This window comes from Epinephelus lanceolatus, chromosome 24 (assembly GCF_041903045.1).
Source record: "Epinephelus lanceolatus isolate andai-2023 chromosome 24, ASM4190304v1, whole genome shotgun sequence".
Classification (NCBI taxonomy): domain Eukaryota; kingdom Metazoa; phylum Chordata; class Actinopteri; order Perciformes; family Serranidae; genus Epinephelus; species Epinephelus lanceolatus.
Genome location: NC_135757.1, coordinates 23,485,713 through 23,506,841, shown reverse-complemented (window position 1 = coordinate 23,506,841; position 21,129 = coordinate 23,485,713).

Genomic DNA, 21,129 nt, shown 5'->3' with positions numbered 1-21,129 from the left:
CCGCCTCTGTGCAAGAGCATTCCCTAACAAGCAAAGGGCTGCTGCCGCTACGGTGCACGGCTGCATTGACAAGCAGGTGTTTTTGGTGAAGTGAAAGCTAGCTTGTGGCTGCAAACTGTAGCAAGTCAATGGAAATCACTGAAATGACCAAATATACATACATATATAATACATATTCGGACAATGTACCAGTCATCTGAAGTTTTGTGGAATTTAGGGATGGCAATGTTGGATTTCTTGCCAATATCCGATACGCCGATATAACAGCTCATTTGACTGGCAACTGATACTGATGTAGATAATCTAATTTTTTCCCTACCTAATTTTCATGATCATCAAGTCTCTTCTGTAGTGGAATTAACATCATATTATACATGCAGGCTCTTATCGTGACGGCCCACCAGCACATCGAGACATGAAATACAATACTTTTCACTGTATGTAGTATTAATTCATTGTGCAAAATAAGAAAAAGCATGTTGACTGATTCTGATGACATGCTGATATTATCGTGCATCCCTTATGGAAATGCTATCCCAGACCCAATTTTTCTGCTGGTTGTCCTTAGAAGTTGTTTGCGCTGTGACTTTACATGTTCAGACACCAACATTATCAGCTCCTCCATTGACCTTTTGTGAAAGCCTCATTTATCCTACTGTATGAGGAGCAAAAACGTAACATTGGACTGTTCATTCTCACATAACCCTGTTACGTGAACAAGCTCGACAAAGTTTAGCATCTATGATCGCCTTATACAGTTGGGAAACACTACAAAGCAATGTACAATATTTAGTAGCTTACTTTAAACACACATTTGTAGCTCTTGAGACAGTTCTACACACACTGCTCCTATAGCTTGGCAGGCTTTGCAAAGCTGTTACTGGACTATGGCTGCTCTGTGTGGGGATTAACAGAGTTTTATGATTGAAGGTCTGACCTGGCCATATTTCTGGGTGCACAGGGCTCATTGTGCATGACTGGACAGGAAACACTCAGTTACAAAAGCTGTTAGCCACTTACAACTCTTTTGTGACGGTAAGCGTAATGGCAGTTAGTCAGTGTATCAAAGTGCAATATGGCTATGCAGATTAGATCATAATGTTGATGAGCACTGCAAACACAAGCAGTGTGAAGAGGGGTACGAGAGGACCTTTTGCTCCTTTGCATCACTTCATTTCATGCGTGATGTAGATTTTCTGCTTTTTCAGAGCAGGGAGTGAATTGCTGACAATAGAAACTCCTCTGCAATCTTTTTTTTATGGGAGACAATCTGTGTGCTCGGGTGGACATTTGTGTCTGTGTGTCCTGCTGTTGTGCATGTGTGCACATGTCATGGAGTGTATCTAGGTGTGTGTGGGCATGTGAATCAGTAGATGTGTGGAACATATCACTTCAAATCAGACCCAGTCGAAATCACAGAGTTGCACATCAAACCTATTATCAGCAACTGGACCTTGGGGATGACGTTTGCTGTTATTTTTTTTGTTTGAGCTGAGACAAAGTCTTTTTATCTTTCGTTGTCATTTCAGAAGGTCATCTTCCTCCACAAAGACTAAACTCATTAAATTCATTGCACTGACACAAGCGCTTACAGGCGTCATACGGACGTGTGCAACAGGCCCCAATTCCAATTGTCTGGCTGAAATTAGCAATCAAGATCTTAAGACAAAATAAATGTATTCAGACTAAAATAAAGGACAAAAATTACATATTCAGGTCTTTGGTGTTCATGTGCCAGACTTTGAATGTTGGAAGTGTGTATTAGTTATATTTATAAAGCCCTCCTCCAGTCTTTGTCCCCTGAGTTGCCCAGTTTTATTATCGAGGTTTGGAGGTGATGGGATTTTCAGTATCTCCCATGCATCATGTTTTAAGAAAGCACTTTCCTCTAATTGTAAGAAATTGGACAGGTTTAAAGTTTGCTTTGCTCTTGCTGCAGCTTGAATGCTAACATAGAATTTCATCTTCAGAAATAAATTAAGATGGAAACTAATGGAAATCATTACTGCAGTCCATGCTATAGAACAAACAGCCATTACGCCAGGCATGGACGCTAATAAAGACAAATGGAAGAGATGGATGTTTATTTCATCAACCGGCTTGAAAGGAATGGTTGGGAAATAAATGTTTCCATTCTCTTGCTGAGAGTTCGATGTGAAGGCTAATAACATTCTGATGTCTGCAGGTAAAAATTAAGCTACAGTCAGCAAGAGGTTAGCTTAGCTTAGCACTAAGCCTGGTTCTGTCCAAAGGTAACAAAATCTGCATACTGCTGCATACTTCTACAGCAAGCCTAAAGCTCAAACATGTTATATCTTCTATGGCTTATACATATTGTTTTTTGTTAGTGGTGTAATAGTACACACTTTGGTGCAATACCTGTTCGAAGAATCCATGAATAAGACAGATATGTTTGCATGTCTGTTGTTTCTTTCCATGTATTTTGAACAGACAGAAGTGCAAGTGTCAAAGGCAGACGCAATCCTCCTGATGAAGACTGAGGTAGCATTTTGCCCACTGGGAACTTTGGTAAACTATTTTCATTATAAAAATATGGAACATTTTTAAACATGTCTGCATTACTGCACGGATACTGAGCAGCCACAGCCGCCTTTAAAAAATTAAAATACATCTCGTACGTTATCCATCCATTCATACATTTTCATCTGCTTATACAAGGCTGGGTCGCAGGGACAGCAGGCCAAGCAAAGCACCGCAGATGTCAATCTCCCCAGCAATGCTTTCCAGCTCCTCCTTGGGGGACCCCAAGGCGTTCCCAGGCCAGAAGAGACATGGAATCCCTCCAGCATGTTCTGCCCCGGGGCCTCCTATCAGTGGGACGTGCCCAGAACACCTGTAACGGCAGGCACTCAGGAGGCATCCTGATCAGATGCTCTTATGCTATGAAACTGAAGATACCAACACAGAATAATAAAATGTAAAGCATGCATTCGCCAAAAGACACCTGTCACAATGGTATGATACGTCGCCGGGTGGTGTCAGTTTCTAAGGTGGCAAGACAGAACCTTTCGCAGTGGTATGGTATGCCGCGGGTTGGCTGGCAGCACGATACTTGGACAGAAGACCCCCATATCGGTTTGGCATGACTAAACAGAATGTTACGGCTCTAGTTTTTGTGTATTTTAAACAAACAAGAAATTACGTGTTGATCAACATCAACATCATCATCAACGTGTCTCTTAGACCCCATCCCAACTAGGCTACTTAAGGAGGTCTTTCCTTTAGTTAACACTCATATATTAGATATGATCAATATATCCCTATTAACAGGCTATGTACCACAGTCTTTTAAGGTAGCTGTAATTAAACCTCTCCTAAAAAAGCCCACCCTGGATCCAGAGGTGTTAGCCAACTATAGACCAATATCTAATCTTCCCTTTATGTCAAAGATCCTTGAGAAAGTAGTCACAGACCAGCTGTGTGATTTTCTCCAGGATAATAATTTATTTGAGGAATTTCAGTCAGGATTTAGAGTGCATCATAGCACTGAGACAGCTCTAGTTAAAATTACAAATGACCTTCTGATTGCTTCAGACAAAGGACTCGTCTCTGTTCTTGTTTTATTAGATCTTAGTGCGGCGTTTGACACAATTGACCATCAAATTCTACTGCAGAGACTGGATCACTTAATTGGCCTAAAAGGTTCAGCACTAAGCTGGTTTAAATCTTATTTATCTGATCGTTTTCAATTTGTTGACGTTCGTAATGAATCATCCTTACGTACCAAAGTTTGTTTTGGAGTTCCGCAAGGTTCTGTGCTCGGACCAATCCTATTTACTCTATATATGCTTCCTTTAGGTAACATCATTAGAAATCACTCTATAAATTTCCATTGTTATGCGGATGATACACAGTTGTATTTATCGATGAAGCCAGAAGAAAGTAATCAATTAACTAAACTCCATAACTGCCTTAAAGACATAAAAAATTGGATGAGCACCAATTTCCTGATGTTAAATTCAGACAAAACTGAAGTTATTGTTCTTGGCCCCAAACAACTCAGAGACTCTTTATCTGATGATATAGTTTCTCCAGATGGCATTGCTCTGGCCTCTAGCACTACCGTAAGAAACCTCGGAGTAATATTTGATCAAGATTTGTCTTTTAATTCTCATTTAAAGCAAACCTCACGGACTGCATTTTTTCATCTGCGTAATATTGCGAAAATTAGGCCTATCCTGACCCGAAAAGATGCAGAAAAATTGGTCCACGCTTTTGTTACCTCAAGGCTGGATTACTGTAACTCTCTATTATCAGGTAGCTCTAGTAAGTCCTTAAAAACTCTCCAGCTAATTCAGAATGCAGCAGCACGTGTACTAACAGGAACTAAGAAACGAGATCATATTTCTCCTGTTTTAGCTTCTCTGCACTGGCTCCCTGTAAAATCCAGAATTGAATTTAAAATCCTACTGTTAACTTATAAAGCTCTAAATGGTCAAGCTCCATCATATCTTAGAGAGCTCATAGTGCCATATTATCCCACCAGAACACTGCGCTCTGAGAACGCAGGGTTACTCGTGGTCCCTAAAGTCTCCAAAAGCAGATCAGGAGCCAGAGCCTTCAGCTATCAGGCTCCTCTCCTGTGGAATCATCTTCCTGTTACGGTCCGGGAGGCAGACACCGTCTCCACATTTAAGACTAGACTTAAGACTTTCCTCTTTGATAAAGCTTATAGTTAGGGCTGGCTCAGGCTTGCCCTGTACCAGCCCCTAGTTAGGCTGACTTAGGCCTAGTCTGCCGGAGGACCCCCTATAATACACCGGGCTCCCTCTCTCTCCCTCTCTCTCTCTCTCTCTCTCTCTCTCTCTCTCTCTCTCTCTCTCTCACTCTCATCCTATTACTGCATCTTGCTAACTCGGCCATTCTGGATGTCACTAACTCGGCTTCTTCTCCGGAGCCTTTGTGCTCCACTGTCTCTCAGATTAACTCATATCACAGCGGTGCCTGGACAGTGTGACGTGTGTGGTTGTGCTGCTGCCGTGGTCCTGCCAGATGCCTCCTGCTGCTGCTGCCATCATTAGTCATTAGTCATACTTCTACTGTTATTATACACATATGACTATTGTCACACAAGTATACTGTCTGATATTAATACATACTTTCAACATATTGTACCACAGTAGCCAGAACTATAACTATAATATTATTACTTTCATTAATGTTGTTGTAAGCTACTGTCATTACCTGCATCTCTCTCTCTCTCTCTCTCTCTCTCTCTCTCTCTCTCTCTCTCTCTCTGTCTCATTGTGTCATATGGATTACTGTTAATTTATTATGCTGATCTGTTCTGTACGACATCTATTGCACGTCTGTCCGTCCTGGAAGAGGGATCCCTCCTCAGTTGCTCTTCCTGAGGTTTCTACCGTTTTTTTTTTTCCCCGTTAAAGGGTTTTTTTTTGGGGAGTTTTTCCTTATCCGCTGTGAGGGTCTTAAGGACAGAGGGATGTCGTATGCTGTAAAGCCCTGTGAGGCAAATTGTGATTTGTGATATTGGGCTTTATAAATAAAATTGAATTGAAATTGAATCAGTGACCTTCAAGCCCGATTTAGACCAAAGATTCGCAACAAGACCGAACCGTTCTAGAATGTTGCAGAGAAAAGTTGCAGTTGTGTGAACTGGTCCGTCTTAGCCCCATTTGAGCCAGCTGATGGTGTCACCTATGACTGGCCAAGTCAGTTACAAACCGTCAGCAAACAATGTGTTCCCCTGCCCTCAAGTCTGCCTTATATACATCCCTGCTGTTGATATGTATGTCAGTCTCCATACTCATGGTGTGTCGGTGTCGTACGGTTGGTTGATGCAGTTGCTGTGTGTGCACAGGTCTTTGGTCTGAGATGAGCTTTGGAAGTGCCGGCATATGGACTTTGTTATGTTTGGACTGAGCCAGGAAAACAGTTTCCCTCTGTTTCCAGTCTTTATGCTAAGCTTGCTCAAGCTTCATATTCACCGTACTGACTTCAGATTGGTTTTGATCTATTCATCTAGGTCTTTGCAAAATGGCCAATGAGCATATCTCCCAAAATGATAATAACTATTAATCTGGTGAGGTAAGAATCTGTGCAGAGGGCATATTTCCAGCTTGGAAATATCTTATTTTGACCAAAAGGAAGTGATTCTTTTTTTGACCATTGAAAAACCGCCTCCCCTGCTACTTCAGCTCCTTACTTATAAATTTCCAACACACACACTCAGAACTCACCAGCCAAAGTACTCCAACAAACAAGCTCCCTTCTCTTTGCTAGCTTCCCTGTAAATGTACGTATTGATCAGAAACTCCCACTTACTACTTACAAAGCATCACAGGGCCTTGTGCCTCGGCGTGCTGTTGCTCTGATTTATTTACTAGCTATTGGCCCACCCATACTTTCCACTCGCAGGATGCCTTGTCATCCCCCTCATTTGAAATTAAACAGCTAGGAGCACAGCCTTGGCTCTTTTGCTATCTCCCTTTAACGTCCCTGCAGTCCATCATGTGCTCGCTTCTGGCCGCAAAGCTTTGAAGTTCATAAACTGTGAAGCAAAGGATGGCTGATCTGATGGTCATTGCAGCCGAGGCAGAAAGGCCCCGGTCAATAAACCCAGAGAGTGAGATGCCTTTTGCAGAATCGCAGGCAGACATTAAAGCAAGCCCCTGTAAAATCATGCATCCAAGCACATCTTACCTTTTGCTCTCTTTCTGTCACTCGGTCTCTGAGTGTGTTTGGGTGTGGGGTGAGGGCTCTTCAGGGCTCTTCAAGGGTAGATGAACACTTGCGAAAAATAAGCTCCCACTTCTCAGAATATGAGCAATTATTGGGTTTTTGATTTCTATTTAAAAGCTGGAGGGTTGTTTTCCTCTGTGACTATTGAGGTCTCTAGCGATGAGCATTTTAACAGGATTTGTTTTGATTTTCATCCCTTCAGACTGTCTGTTTTATCACAGTTGCATGTTGCATTGCTGACACTGAAGGTTTGACAATTTAGCTCATAGCAGAGAAAGGCAGAAAAACGAATGAGGGCTTTCATTCTGACATGACCCCCCTCTGAGTCTATCCCGCACTGTCACATGTAACATAACTACTGCATGAATACATCATGAGAGCTAAGGAAATCAGTATTCAGGACCGTGCCATAAGCTGTTATGGGGCCGCTGTTCCGACATAATGAATGTGTTAGAGACCAGACTTCATGTAAAGTGAATGTGAGAAAAATGAAGTTCACTTGACCTCAATATATTCCCCCTCAGCTCCTGAAAATTGCTTTTGCTTTGGTCCTTCCACTTGATATCTTTTTGCCAATCACAAAGAGGCACAAAGATCCACCGAGTGTCCTCTGTGTGTCTGTGCACCGTCAGCGCTGCTGTCGTGGCTGAGATTGTGCTTAAGAGCATGATGCACATGTGCCAACTCAGCAGCTGTCACCTAAAAAGTGAGGAAGGCCAGAGTATGAAAAGAAATCTGTTCTTGCCTGACACTTCTCAAGTTGCAAGAATGGCAAAACAGTGTGGAGTGGCAGAGCGGCCCAGTGGGTAAACAGACTCTCGTCTCTGAACAAGACTCAAGCCGTTGTTTTTGGAACATGTCCTCCCTGCTGAAGTGTCCCTGAGCAAGACACCAACTCTCGAGTGACTGCAAGGATGCTAACAGACTGCAAGCACCACAGCTAAATAGAGATGTCTACTAGACGGTGCTTGAGACTCCACAGTATATAGTATAAAGTCAGCAATTATATTTTATTGTCTAAAAAGTACATTTCACTTCTTTCTTAAAGTTAGGTATCAACCATCAATATTTAGTTGGTACCGCCTGAAATGTGTCTGCTCAGAGTATTGACAACTGTCAAGTTCTAAAAAGGGGTATTCAGTAGTGATGGCCAAATGAAGCCTCATGAAGCATTTTCTTTATTTTCTGAGCCCACTAGATGGCACTCATGGCTTGAAGAGAGAGGCTCAAAGAATGGCAATTCAGTGTGCTTTCAACCTTTTGATGAACAAAAGCGCCATCTAGTGGGCTCAGAAAATAAAGAAAATGCTTCATGAGGCTTCATTTGGCCATCACTAGTATTCAGCATCTGATCATTTTGTCATTTTATTTTAATATTCTGAATTTAAATCAAAATTTTGCCAATTATATTTTATTATATGTTGAGTTCTTGTACATCTATGTTTAAGACAATGTTTAACATTTAAGAACTTTGGTTCCTCTTGTTGCATCAAAAAAGGGGGTGTTTTAATACTTCTTAAAGTGTGGTGTTAAAAAAAGTCATGTTTTGGCAACAGCACTGAAAATATATTAGTACTTGTAATCGGCCTTCATTTGTCTAAGATTTATCTTTACTGCAGTTTGATACTTGCCCCATGAAACACAATTAGGAGTAAAAAAAAGTGTGGTTGTTTAGGTAAACACCTCCAAATTGAAAAATCCTGTCCTGTTTTCTGATACTATGTTTTCCCCTTTTTGCACTTTGTCTCTTTTCTTGTAATTTAGCCATGTTTTAGACTTTTTACCAAAATCTCTATCCTGCAGTAAGAGACCAAATAATTATGTTGCAGTCCAGAGAAAAAGGTTACCATTTTGTGTTATGCAGTTTTGCATTATGCATGTCAAAAATATCTGGTTTGGTCCAACCAATCAACCACCTCCTGAGGCAAATACAACCCAATCACCAGAGTAAATGTTGGCATTGTACATTCTGCAATCCACTGATATGTTACATTTGTACAGTTCACATGTAGCAGATATGTTGATACTTTACTTTCAATTTTCAGTTTGTGGGGTTAGATTTAAGCACAAAACCACTTGGTTTGAGCACCAAGGACATTATTTCTTTACGCATGTCATGCTTAAAATGCCTGGTTTGGTTGCTACAAACAGAGTTGGAAATGTCCCATAAACTCTCATTAAAAAAATACCTGCTTTTGTTGCTACAAACACAGCTGGAAATATCCCAAACTCCTGTTAAAAAAATCTGCATTTGTTGTTAAAATCACAGATCACCATGGCTGGACATGTCCCAAACCCTTGTTAAAGAACATTGCTTTTGTTGCTACATACACAGCAGGAAATGTCCTGAACTTTTCTTAAAAAATACCCGCTTTTGTTGCTAAAATCACGGCAAGAAATGTCCTGAAATCTTCTCAAAAAATACCCACATTTGTTGCTACAATCACAGCCAGGATCACGGCTGAAAATGTCCTGAACTCTCATTAAAAAATACTTGCTTTTGTCGTTACAATCATGACAGGAAAAGTCCTGAATTCTTGTTAAAAGAGACCTGCTTTTTGTCACTACAATCATGGCCGGCAATGTCCCAAACTCCTGTTAAAAAATACCTGATTTTATCTCTTCAATGACAGCAGGAAAAGCCCTGAATTTTTGTTAAAAATATCTGCTTTTTATTGCTTTTATTGTTTGTGGGTGTCAAACAGTTGTCTGCTGCTGACTGCTCCCTGGCAGTCGTCTTGCCTATGTGTCACACCATCCATGATTCCCTCCTCTTGCTGAGAAACTCAGCTCATATACATGTAGTCTGAACCATGTCATGCATATGACATGTACAAATGTAACATATCTGGGGTTTGCAGAAACATACAGTGCCAACCTTTTATTTTGGCGATTGGGTTGGGAATATCTGTCCCTTTAGCTCAATGCAACACTGGGTATGTTCACCAGCTAGTCACTAACTTTGCACTTGTGGTGCTTGGTGCTGGGTAGGCAGCTTGAAACAAAACAGCAAATTTGTGGATTATAAAATGAAAACTTTGAGCTGAAAGATGCTAAAAAGCACTGTGGAGTTAAGGGGAACTGCAGAGTTGGGTGGCAATTAACTCTGAGGTCATCACTCTGTGCAACCTCTTTATACACTCTTTTCATCTACTGTTAGCATAATAATAATAATTCCAGCAGCTTTTAGGGGAACATCACCATCACAAATCCAGGAAAACAGCAGTCACAACTGTTTTTGTAATTGTCACTCCAGTAATGTAATTTAGGCAGCAGAAAATCAAATTCAAATAATAGTTGAATTAATTTCTAAAATAATAGGTATTCAGCTAAATCAGGTTTGTCAAAACTGCATTTAAATAAAGTACACAGGGAAAAAGAGTATTTTATCATTCTGCACCTTGTGTGGAGGCATATTCACCTGGTGCATTAAGAAAATCAATCTTGTAATGAGTCAAAGCAGCAATAAAATAGATTTTATGGTGAAGAGCTGCAGTCAGTGTGAGGCTGAATGATAAGAGCTTATTGAAATGTCACTCATTTGATCCGTGTAACAGCCACTGTGTCTCTTAATGATACATCAGTCCCCTCTGGATACATTAATAGAATAAGCTGAGACTTAAAATGGAAAGTAGATTCAATTTGACTATAAGAAATGGAAAACCTTCAAGTGTCTGGCTACATTTGCCAGCAGGTATGCCTCCAACAGTCTATGATCGTAGCTGGAGTTTGAAGCCCGGCGTGCTGTTGTTTACAAGACAAGTGGTTTTTACCTGCCAAGCCGCCACAGCATCTGCTCCTGCTCCCTTTTTCAAGCGCTGAGTGACGCAGCAGCAAGCTTTGAAGGTTGGCCGCTTCATAGGTTGACCAAGTTTATTTATGTAACGTTTTTTTAACCAATATAATATTGAAAAAAAAGCAGCCCAGAATAATATCTCATGTAATTTCACGCTATCTTGTGTCATTCTATTCATGTTATTGCATCATTCATCATCATGCTCATAATGATGATCATTATCACCCGATTCTCCTCCTCCCCCCTCTCCTCCTTCTCATCATGTATCATGTTGCTTGATCACAGAGTGACATCATCATGCACTGACAGTGTATTTCCTCCGTAATTGGCTGCAGAGGTAGGGTGTTCATGCAGCATGCATGATAACCCAGAGGACTTAACGGCAGCATTTTAAACAAGCTGCTCGGAAGTTGTGGGTGGAAGTGACACTTGATGAGCAGCTTGTCCTCATCACGCAACATATATAACCTAAGTTTTAGTGCAATAGCCAGTTTTGGCCTTGAGGGGGAGCACCTCGTTTTCACAAGAAAATCAGTGATGGAGGGGGAGACTGTACTGACACATCAGATACTACACTGCTTGACAGCTTGAAGTGATTGCCTTTACTACTGTGCAGATGGAGAGAGGCATGAACCGTAGCCCCAAACCCAGCCTTTAACCCCTCTCTTATTCTAATTGGTCACTCATTACCAACTCATCCTGTTCAGCCAAACATTAATCAAACCCCTAGACCTTTATTTAAAATTGCTCTAGAGATCCTTAGGTTTTTAAAATACCAAATATATCAAGCAAAATAATGTTAAAATAAACTTGGACCCTCTTTTGCCTTCAAGAGTGCCTCAGTTCTTCATGGCACAGATTCAACAAGGTGCTGGAAACATTCCTCAGAGATTTTGGTCCATATTGACATGATGACATCACACAGTTGCTGCACATCCATGATGCGAATCTCCCATTCCACCACATCCCAAAGGTGCTCTATTGGACTGAGATCTGGTGACTGTGGAGGCCATTGGAGTACAGTGAACTCATTGTCATGTTCAAGAAACCAGTTTGAGATGATTTGAGCTTTGTGACATGGTGCGTTATCCTGCTGGAAGTAGCCATCAGAAGATGGGTACACTGTGGTCATAAAGGGATGGACATGGTCAGCAACAATACTCAGGTAGGCTGTGGTGTTTAAAATATCCTTCACACCATTACACCACCACCACCACCAGTCTGAACCGTTGATACAAGGCAGGATGGATCCATGCTTTCATGTTGTTTATGCCAAATTCTGACCCTACCATCTGAATGTTGCAGCAGAAATCGAGACTCATCAGACCAGGCAACATTTTTCCAGTCTTCTATTGTCCAGTTTTGGTGAGCCTGTGTGAACTGTAGCCTCAGTTTCCTGTTGTTAGCTGACAGGAGTGGCACCCTGTGTGGTCTTCTGCTGCTGTAGCCCATCTGCTTCAAGGTTCAACGTGTTGTTGGTTCAGAGATGCTCTTCTGCACACCTTGGTTGTAACCAGTGCTTATTTGACTTCCTGTTGCCTTTCTATCATCTTCAACCAGTCTGGCCATTCTCCTCTGACCTCTGGCATCAACAAGGCATTCTCACCCAGAGAACTGCTGCTCACTGGATATTTTCTCTTTTCCGGACCATCCTCTGTAAACCCTAGAGATGGTTGTGTGTGAAAATCAGCAGATGAGCAGTTTCTGAAATACTCAGAATACCCAGCCCGTCTTCACACCAACAACCATGCCACATTCAATGTCACTTAAATCATCTTTCTTCCCCATTCTGATGCTCAGTTTGAACTTCAGCAGGTCGTCCTGTCCAGGTGTACCTAATAAAGTGGCCGGTTAGTGTATGTACAACATGGTGCACAAGACTTGTTATTTTTAGTGTGATTCTCCCTCCCATTGAGATTTTTATTACCCAGTTATTTTTATGTTTGCATCCCTGCAACTTTTATGCCTGCTATAATTTCTCTGTCATGAGTCACCTTAAAATAATTCATTTTTTATGCAACAAAGTAGATAAACAAATAAGAAAACACACATTTGCCATTACTGGTAGAAGAGCAGACCTTTACATCCAGATACACACATCTAACTCTTAAAGAGGACTGTGACATATCCTTTTTCTCTTGTCTGAGTGCAAGTGCAAGACACTGATTTGGGAGTCGCAGCAAGGGCGGCTTTTGTGCTCCCACAATCCAACAGCACTTGCTGTCTGGCTTCTTCAAGTGGAGTGAGGGGCGACAAAGGTGGTTAGCCATTGTTGCATAGACAGGTATAGTAATTACATTCTCCTCCATTCAGTCCCTATCTCCATACAGCACCAGCATACCCCTCTCAAACTCCATTATACGCTTGCCAAATGGAACAAAGGCCCAACATTCAATGGTTTTGGCCCTCAAAAAGAGACACTGACCCCTTCTGGGGTTACACATCAAATTGTGCCACGGTCTCGCAGACTGCAGAATACAGTATGACTTTTAATTTATGGTTTCATAGTGGGGTGTCGTATCAACAGCTGGATTATCCTCATCTTGGCACGAGTGCGCTCAAATGCCCTCGCTGTGACTGGGTTCAGGTCACTTAAAAATTAATCTGTTTTATTTTTTCATGGTCCTATAGCATTATAGAGTTTGTATTATCTCTGGTTGGTGCCTTAAAACATCAATATTGTACAAAAATCCCAAAAGAGAGCAAGAGTGTGTTCATGATTTGCAAATCTAAGCATATTTGAGCCCATTTTGTGTGTGTTTGTGAGCTTTAAATTTGTAGTTTGTGACATGTGAGACTCAAAAATAGAGAAAAAAGACAACTCATCCTGCATCAGACTTAGCTGCTGGAGCTATAGAAGTATCAACATAAATGAAGAAAGCAGCCACACATTCAAATCTGTGCTAAAATCTGAGACTGAGGCAAAGATTTGAATGTGAGGATGCTTTTTATGCCTCCACACCTTTGCTGGAGGCATTATGTTTTTGGGTTTTCCATCCATGCGCCCCATTCTCGTTTAAGTCATATCTCAAGAACGCCTTAAAGGGAATTTCTTCAAATTTGGCACAAATGTCCACTTGGACTCAGTGATGAACTGATTAGATTCTGGTTTGGGGTCAATGGCATTGTGAACTTTTTTGTTTCACTTGTGAATGCCATATCTCAAGAACACCTTGAGGGACTTTTACTTTTTTTTTTGACACAAACATTCACATGGACTCAATGATAGGCCTAAACTGATCAGAATTTGGTGGTCAAAGGTGGTCAAAGGTCAAGGTCACTGTGACATTATAAGACATGTTTTTGGCAACATATTCTCACTCCGACCTCGTCACATAACGACGTTTAGTCATGGACTTTCCATGTCCAGACATGACTTGCAAGGTACCCTGGGTGCGTTGGTTGTTGATGTTCTGGGACAACCTGTTACATGCATTGTGTCTTTTCAAACTGCACTTCCATTTTCACAGGAAATGTACAGTTTGCATACAGTCTCTTTCAAAATAAACGCACTATGTCAGTACAACAACGCAAATTGATGTCTTTTTTCTTCAACAGTTAACGCACATGGTTGGGTTCAGGAAAAAAGAACAGGATTTGGCTTTACAATCTTACTGGAAGTGAATATTGGACTGGAAGTTGGTGGTTGTTGGACCCACTGACCACCCCTCCCAGCCACCCTATATGGGCATTCGTCACCCTAACTTTTGTTCTTGTCCCGCCACGTTTCCCCTTTGATGCCACCAGGTGCCTATAAACTATAAGGGCAACTGGCCGCATATCATGCCAACGTGAAAGGACATCTTTTTTTGTGGTGTCAGATGCCGGGAATCACTGACCAAGAGCCGGATTTGACAAAATTTCACCCAAATGTCTGATAGGATATAATGATGAAGTGATATCCATAAGGTTAAAGGTCAATGTGAATGTAACATTATATTTTGTATAAAACACTTTTCTGACCATTACTTCACATCATATCTCAGGAACAGTTTTAAGATTAGTTTCGCCAATTCAGTATCTGACCAAATGTCACCCTCTGAATTGGTGAAACTAATCTTCAAACTGTGATGATTGTATAGATCTTCTCTGCTGCTGGTGGAAGATGTGTGAAGCATCCATGTTTTCACAGACATGGATGTAAACTGTAATTTGACTGGTTCTCGGAGGTATCTAACCACGAGGAGATAATTCTAGTTTCTTATAGTCCTATACAATTATAGAGTGGATATTCTCTCTGGTTAGAGCCATAAAACATTAGCCATAGCTTATTTTCTGTATGTGAGCATTAAAATTGCAACATTTGATATTTCTGACATATTAAAATAAAAAAACACATCTTGAAATTGCCAGAGCCAACACACAGCACTCTATGACAAATTCTCAATTAAACTGTCGTTAAAGTTTTCGTCACCGCAACGACGAGGACAGTTTTTAGGGGGTTGAAAATGTGCCATTTCTGCAGGAATAGGAGTAAAAATTTGCTGCTCTTGATTGTTTGCCTCAGCCTGCTTTTCAGATACGCTCTAAATTACACTAAATTGAACTGTTAGGGCTCAGTAGACAATTCCTAATGAATACAAGGGCGACACATATCTCATGCACAGTTGCTTGAGAGCGCACAGATGTTATAGTGGAGCCTGAAGTAGCACACAAAGCAAGGCACTTGTCTTGTCTGATGAGAGGGCTCATTTGGAGCTGCCATTAGTAGACATATGATTTATGGCTCTGTCTGCCGCTCTAACAGAAACCACCGCTTTCAGTTCAGCAGCCGCAGCCCAGAATAGAGAGTCTCTCTCTGCTGCTGTCTTGTAGCTCAAATGCAGCGCCGTGAGGTTTAGTGGTATGGATGGCTAGTCGAGAGATGGTGTCACATACCACTAAATAAGACTTGCTTTAAAAATAGATGGAATGATGAATGGAGATAAAGACACAGTGCCTAATGTTGCATTTTGGTTATTCATATATATATAAATAGAGTTCTCTACAGGCGTTTCCACAAAATTCCAATTTTAGCTGCGGGTGTAAATAAGAAAAAGAAAAAAATCCAAACAGCACAGCCTTGATGAGATAAATAGTATTTTTTCCAGACAGCAACAACAACAAGTACAGACAAAGGACATGACGTGACATTACTACATTATGAATAATATTTCACCTCTGACATCCTCTGTGTCAATCACCAAAAAGGCAGCACAGGCACGCTGTGTTTTGCTATATAATCAGTGCATAAAATTCCCAAACAACAAATCAGTGCTGAGTGAACCTGCATTATATTTATTTTATTTTCTGAACAAACACATCAAAAATCTGTTGAACATTTGAAGTAAGTACATGTCTCATAACCTACTTTTACATATTAAAAATAATAGAATAAATGTGATGCATTTCTTTAAAAAAAAAAAAAGCCTTTATTGTATATCTGCTTTTATCTAAAATGAGTACAGTGATGAGTCAAAGCATGAGAGGGATGCAGAAGAGGGTCCTATTTCAGAAAGCAGGATTAGTGAAAACTCTGAGTATGTTAAGCCTGAGATGAGGGAAACTCCGACTTTTCTGTTTCACAAAGCCAGTTCAACGTAACCCTGAGTCAGTTACTATGGCAACATACTCCGTGAAGCAAACCTACTGCCTCATCTAAGCCTGAGGCTGATCGCCTGCTGAGCGTGTAGCTGGAGGGAGAGACATGGCGTGTCCTTTTGTGAATAAAGTTGCAACAGATATTGAGTGTAACGTTGAGCTGCTTTAATGCTGAACCACATTATTATTGATAAAGCATCAACACATCCGACAAGACAAGATACAGAGCTTCCACTCGAACGTCTTCCTTTTACCAACCTTTCAAAATTAGAGCATGATGCAATGCATGGAATACCACCACAAAAGTCATTGACGTTGAGGCACATTTTATTAAGGGGCTGTTACGTGAGGAGATGGTGATCAGATCCCGTTTGGTTGGTTTTATATTGCTTTTAATATCAGGTCTCAGGTCTTCTATTGTTAATGCTTGCCTTTAGCTGTCAAGTCAGCAGCAGTTTTAGCATGGCTTGGTGCACGAATCTCACCCTTAGCACTTTCGCCAGTGGTTTCTGAGGTGTCAGGTTCTCTTGCTTGAAAAGTTAAAAAAGACCTATTGTGGCTCACAAGAATATCCATACCTGGAATAATAATACAGGTAAATGGCCAATATGTGTCAGTGGTACGTGACTGTTAGCGAACCAGTGCACCTCACCATTATGGACTGGTGCCACACAGTGATTTAGCATTAGCTAGCTCACATGATTGCACAAGGATCCATGAGTAACAGTTAGCCTATCATTAATGTTGTGTACTGTAAATTAAATGGGGTTTATAAGTAGGCCAATTTATCTTCCCAAATAATATGATTATTATGATAAGATTCAGGTTGATGTGTATTATCAGATGCATTTAAAATTTAGAAAGAAAAAATGTGTTTAAATCGTCAAGCAGATATTTGGTGACCCCCCTGCGGTGACCCTTAGGACTCCCTAGAGGTCACGGCCCCCCTTTGAAAGACAGGGGGTCCGCAGATAGTATGCAGAAATTGTCAGCTTTTGTTTGTAAACAGTATCACCAGCAAAAGTAAGAATGAAAGCCAGTTGCTCAGCGTTTGGCCTCTCTATATTTGCCTTTTTATTCAGTGTTATGTCCGTGATTTGGATGCCTGCTGCTGGTTTGACATCAGGGGCCGCATTCACAAACATTCTGAGAACACTCTCAGAGAGCTCCTAACTTAGCCTAAAAGTTTTTAGTAAGGAGTCCTAGCGTAGGAGTGATTTAAGAAGCAAAGAAGGGACAGAAACTTTTACCTTAGTGAGGAGGTATAACACATTCTTTTAACAGATGTGATTGGTTGTCATGGACACGTCCCTTTGTGAGCCTGCATGGTGTGGACACCCAGTGGAAATGAAATGAACTTGTGACTGTGAAAGTGTTCGTCATTGTTTGTGTGATCACTCTGCTGATGGAAGGTTGAGACAGACTCAAGTTTTTCACCTTAGGAGCTCTTTTAAGGGCTAAGTTGCTCCGTGACTAATTTTTATCTTTATAAGTACCTAGTCTTAACCATAAGGGGAAATTCTAAGAAAACATCACAATTCTAAGAATTTTCTTAGAGCTTTGTCACTAGGAGCAACTCTTAGTACAAGGAAGCTTTGTGAATATGGCCCCTGATCATTACCTTACCCATTTAGTTTTACAAGGTCGTTCTCAAGCTGTCTCATCACTACCTGCAATTTATCATAATTATTTGCAGCTGTGGGTACCACTGTATCACTTTTTCAACTCCAGCTTTTCCAACACACTACATACTGTACTGACAACCTGCTGGGGTAATCAGTGGGCTTTTCTCATTCCCCAGTTTGTACAAGTTTTCCTCGCCTCCTCTCCATGCGTCTTAGTCCCTCCCTCTCATGATGGCTGGACTGATTCTTTCATCAGTGTTGGCTCCTCTCAGTTTTTCTCTGTAACGCTCGGTTATATTACATGCATGTTAAGCGAGGGGCTAGTGGCAGAGGTCCCAGTTACCTCAGCAGCCTTGTATTGCATTCATGCGCTGTTGAAATAATCAGAAAACTGAGTTCCTGATCATCTTTCGTAGCTCACCTGATCCTCTTTGTTATCAACATGTTGTTTGAATGCTCTGAGCAATAAAATACATCACATCCTTTATATAGCGTTCATGTTGTTTCCACATACCAACTTAAAGCTCATGAACACACGAAGTGTTCATGATCGACCATCCAAGGAGCAAGGGAATGCACCATTGGTCTTGGCTGGCGGAGGTCTGATTCATTGGTCAGTGCTTGTTCAATCAGTGCCGTTGCTTCACTATGTCACAACATGTTGCGGAGTGTTTGGACATTTGACAGACTGACCTTGACATACTGGACACAAAAAAAGGTCTTTCGGGAGTACCTGGTGGCTTAATAGGTAGGACCAGACCAGCTGTGTGATTTTCTCCATGATAATAATTTATTTGAGGAATTTCAGTCAGGATTTAGAGTGCATCATAGCACTGAGACAGCACTAGTTAAAATTACAAATGACCTTCTGATTGCTTCAGACAAAGGACTTGTCTCTGTACTTGTTTTATTAGATCTTAGTGCGGCGTTTGACACAATTGACCATCAAATTCTACTGCAGAGACTGGATCACTTAATTGGCCTAAAAGGTTCTGCACTGAGCTGGTTTAAATCTTATTTATCTGATCGTTTTCAGTTTGTTGACGTTCATAATGAATCATCCTTACGTACCAAAGTTTGTTTTGGAGTTCCGCAAGGTTCTGTGCTCAGACCAATCCTATTTACTCTATATATGCTTCCTTTAGGTAACATCATTAGAAATCACTCTATAAATTTCCATTGTTATGCGGATGATACTTAGTTGTATTTATCGATGAAGCCAGAAGAAAGTAATCAATTAACTAAACTCCATAACTGCCTTAAAGACATAAAAACTTGGATGAGCACCAATTTCCTGATGTTAAATTCAGACAAAACTGAAGTTATTGTTCTTGGCCCCAAACAACTCAGAGACTCTTTATCTGATGACATAGTTTCTCCAGATGGCATTGCTCTGGCCTCTAGCACTACCGTAAGAAACCTCGGAGTAATATTTGATCAAGATTTGTCTTTTAATTCTCATTTAAAACAAACCTCACGGACTGCATTTTTTCATCTGCGTAATATTGTGAAAATTAGGCCTATCCTGACCCGAAAAGATGCAGAAAAATTGGTCCACGCTTTTGTTACCTCTAGGCTGGATTACTGTAACTCTCTATTATCAGGTAGCTCTAGTAAGTCCTTAAAAACTCTCCAGCTAATTCAGAATGCAGCAGCACATGTACTAACAGGAACTAAGAAACGAGATCATATTTCTCCTGTTTTAGCTTCTCTGCACTGGCTCCCTGTAAAATCCAGAATTGAATTTAAAATTCTACTGTTAACTTATAAAGCTCTAAATGGTCAAGCTCCATCATATCTTAGAGAGCTCATAGTGCCATATTATCCCACCAGAACACTGCGAACACTGAGAACGCAGGGTTACTCGTGGTCCCTAAAGTCTCCAAAAGCAGATCAGGAGCCAGAGCCTTCAGCTATCAGGCTCCTCTCCTGTGGAATCATCTTCCTGTTACGGTCCGGGAGGCAGACACCGTCTCCACATTTAAGACTAGACTTAAGACTTTCCTCTTTGATAAAGCTTATAGTTAGGGCTGGCTCAGGCTTGCCCTGTACCAGCCCCTAGTTAGGCTGACTTAGGCCTAGTCTGCCGGAGGACCCCCCTATAATACACCGGGCTCCCTCTCTCTCTCTCTCTCTCTCTCTCGTATTCTATTACTGCATCTTGCTAACTCGGCCATTCTGGATGTCACTAACTCGGCTTCTTCTCTGGAGCCTTTGTGCTCCACTGTCTCTCAGATTAACTCATATTGCAGCGGTGCCTGGACAGTGTGACGTGTGTGGTTGTGCTGCTGCCGTGGTCCTGCCAGATGCCTCCTGCTGCTGCTGCCATCATTAGTCATTAGTCATACTTCTACTGTTATTATACACATATGACTATTGTCACACATGTATACTGCCAGATATTAATACATACTTTCAACATATTGTACCACAGTAGCCAGAACTATAACTATAATATTATTACTTTCAATAATGTTGTTGTAAGCTACTGTCATTACCTGCATCTCTCTCTCTCTCTGTCCCTCTCTCTCTCTCTCTCTCTCTGTCTCATTGTGTCATACGGATTACTGGTTAATTTATTATGCTGATCTGTTCTGTACGACATCTATTGCACGTCTGTCCGTCCTGGAAGAGGGATCCCTCCTCAGTTGCTCTTCCTGAGGTTTCTACCGTTTTTTTCTCCGTTAAAGGGTTTTTTTTTTTGGGAGTTTTTCCTTATCCGCTGCGAGGATCATAAGGACAGAGGGATGTCGTATGCTGTAAAGCCCTGTGAGGCAAATTGTGATTTGTGATATTGGGCTTTATAAATAAAATTGAAATTGAAATTGAAATTGAAATTGATAGGCAATTTCCTTTCTGCTAGTGGCCATGGGTTCGATTCCAGCCTGCTGCCCTTTGCTGCATGTCATCCCTTTTCTCTCTCCCCGCTTCCTGCTTAGACTGTCCAATAAAGGCAAAAAGCCAAAAATAATCTTAAAACAGCAAGTCATTCAAAAGATACATTTGTTCAGTTTTCGCCCATCACTTCCTCCCACCTGGGATGCGAGCGAGCTTTCATTTTAAAGAAAAGTCAGTTAAATATCCCGTACTAAAACTCCACCTTCTGGTGTTTTTAACTGGTGTTTCTATTATTTTGTCCACCCTGATGACATCAGACGGAGGATGATAAATATGCAAATCATCTGTTAAAAAAAATCTGTCAAACACAAACTTGAGATTAAACCATCATATTCTGAGTTTGAGCTCCCTGTACCTAATAAACTGACCACTGAGTGTAGTTTTATTAACAGACTGGTCCAGTCAGTGGTGGAACAAGTATTTACTTACCTTAAGTAAAGGAAAGGAACAAAAGGAACACTTAGATTTGTAGAGTCCTGATCCCATGATTTGTATATTCCAGCTGTG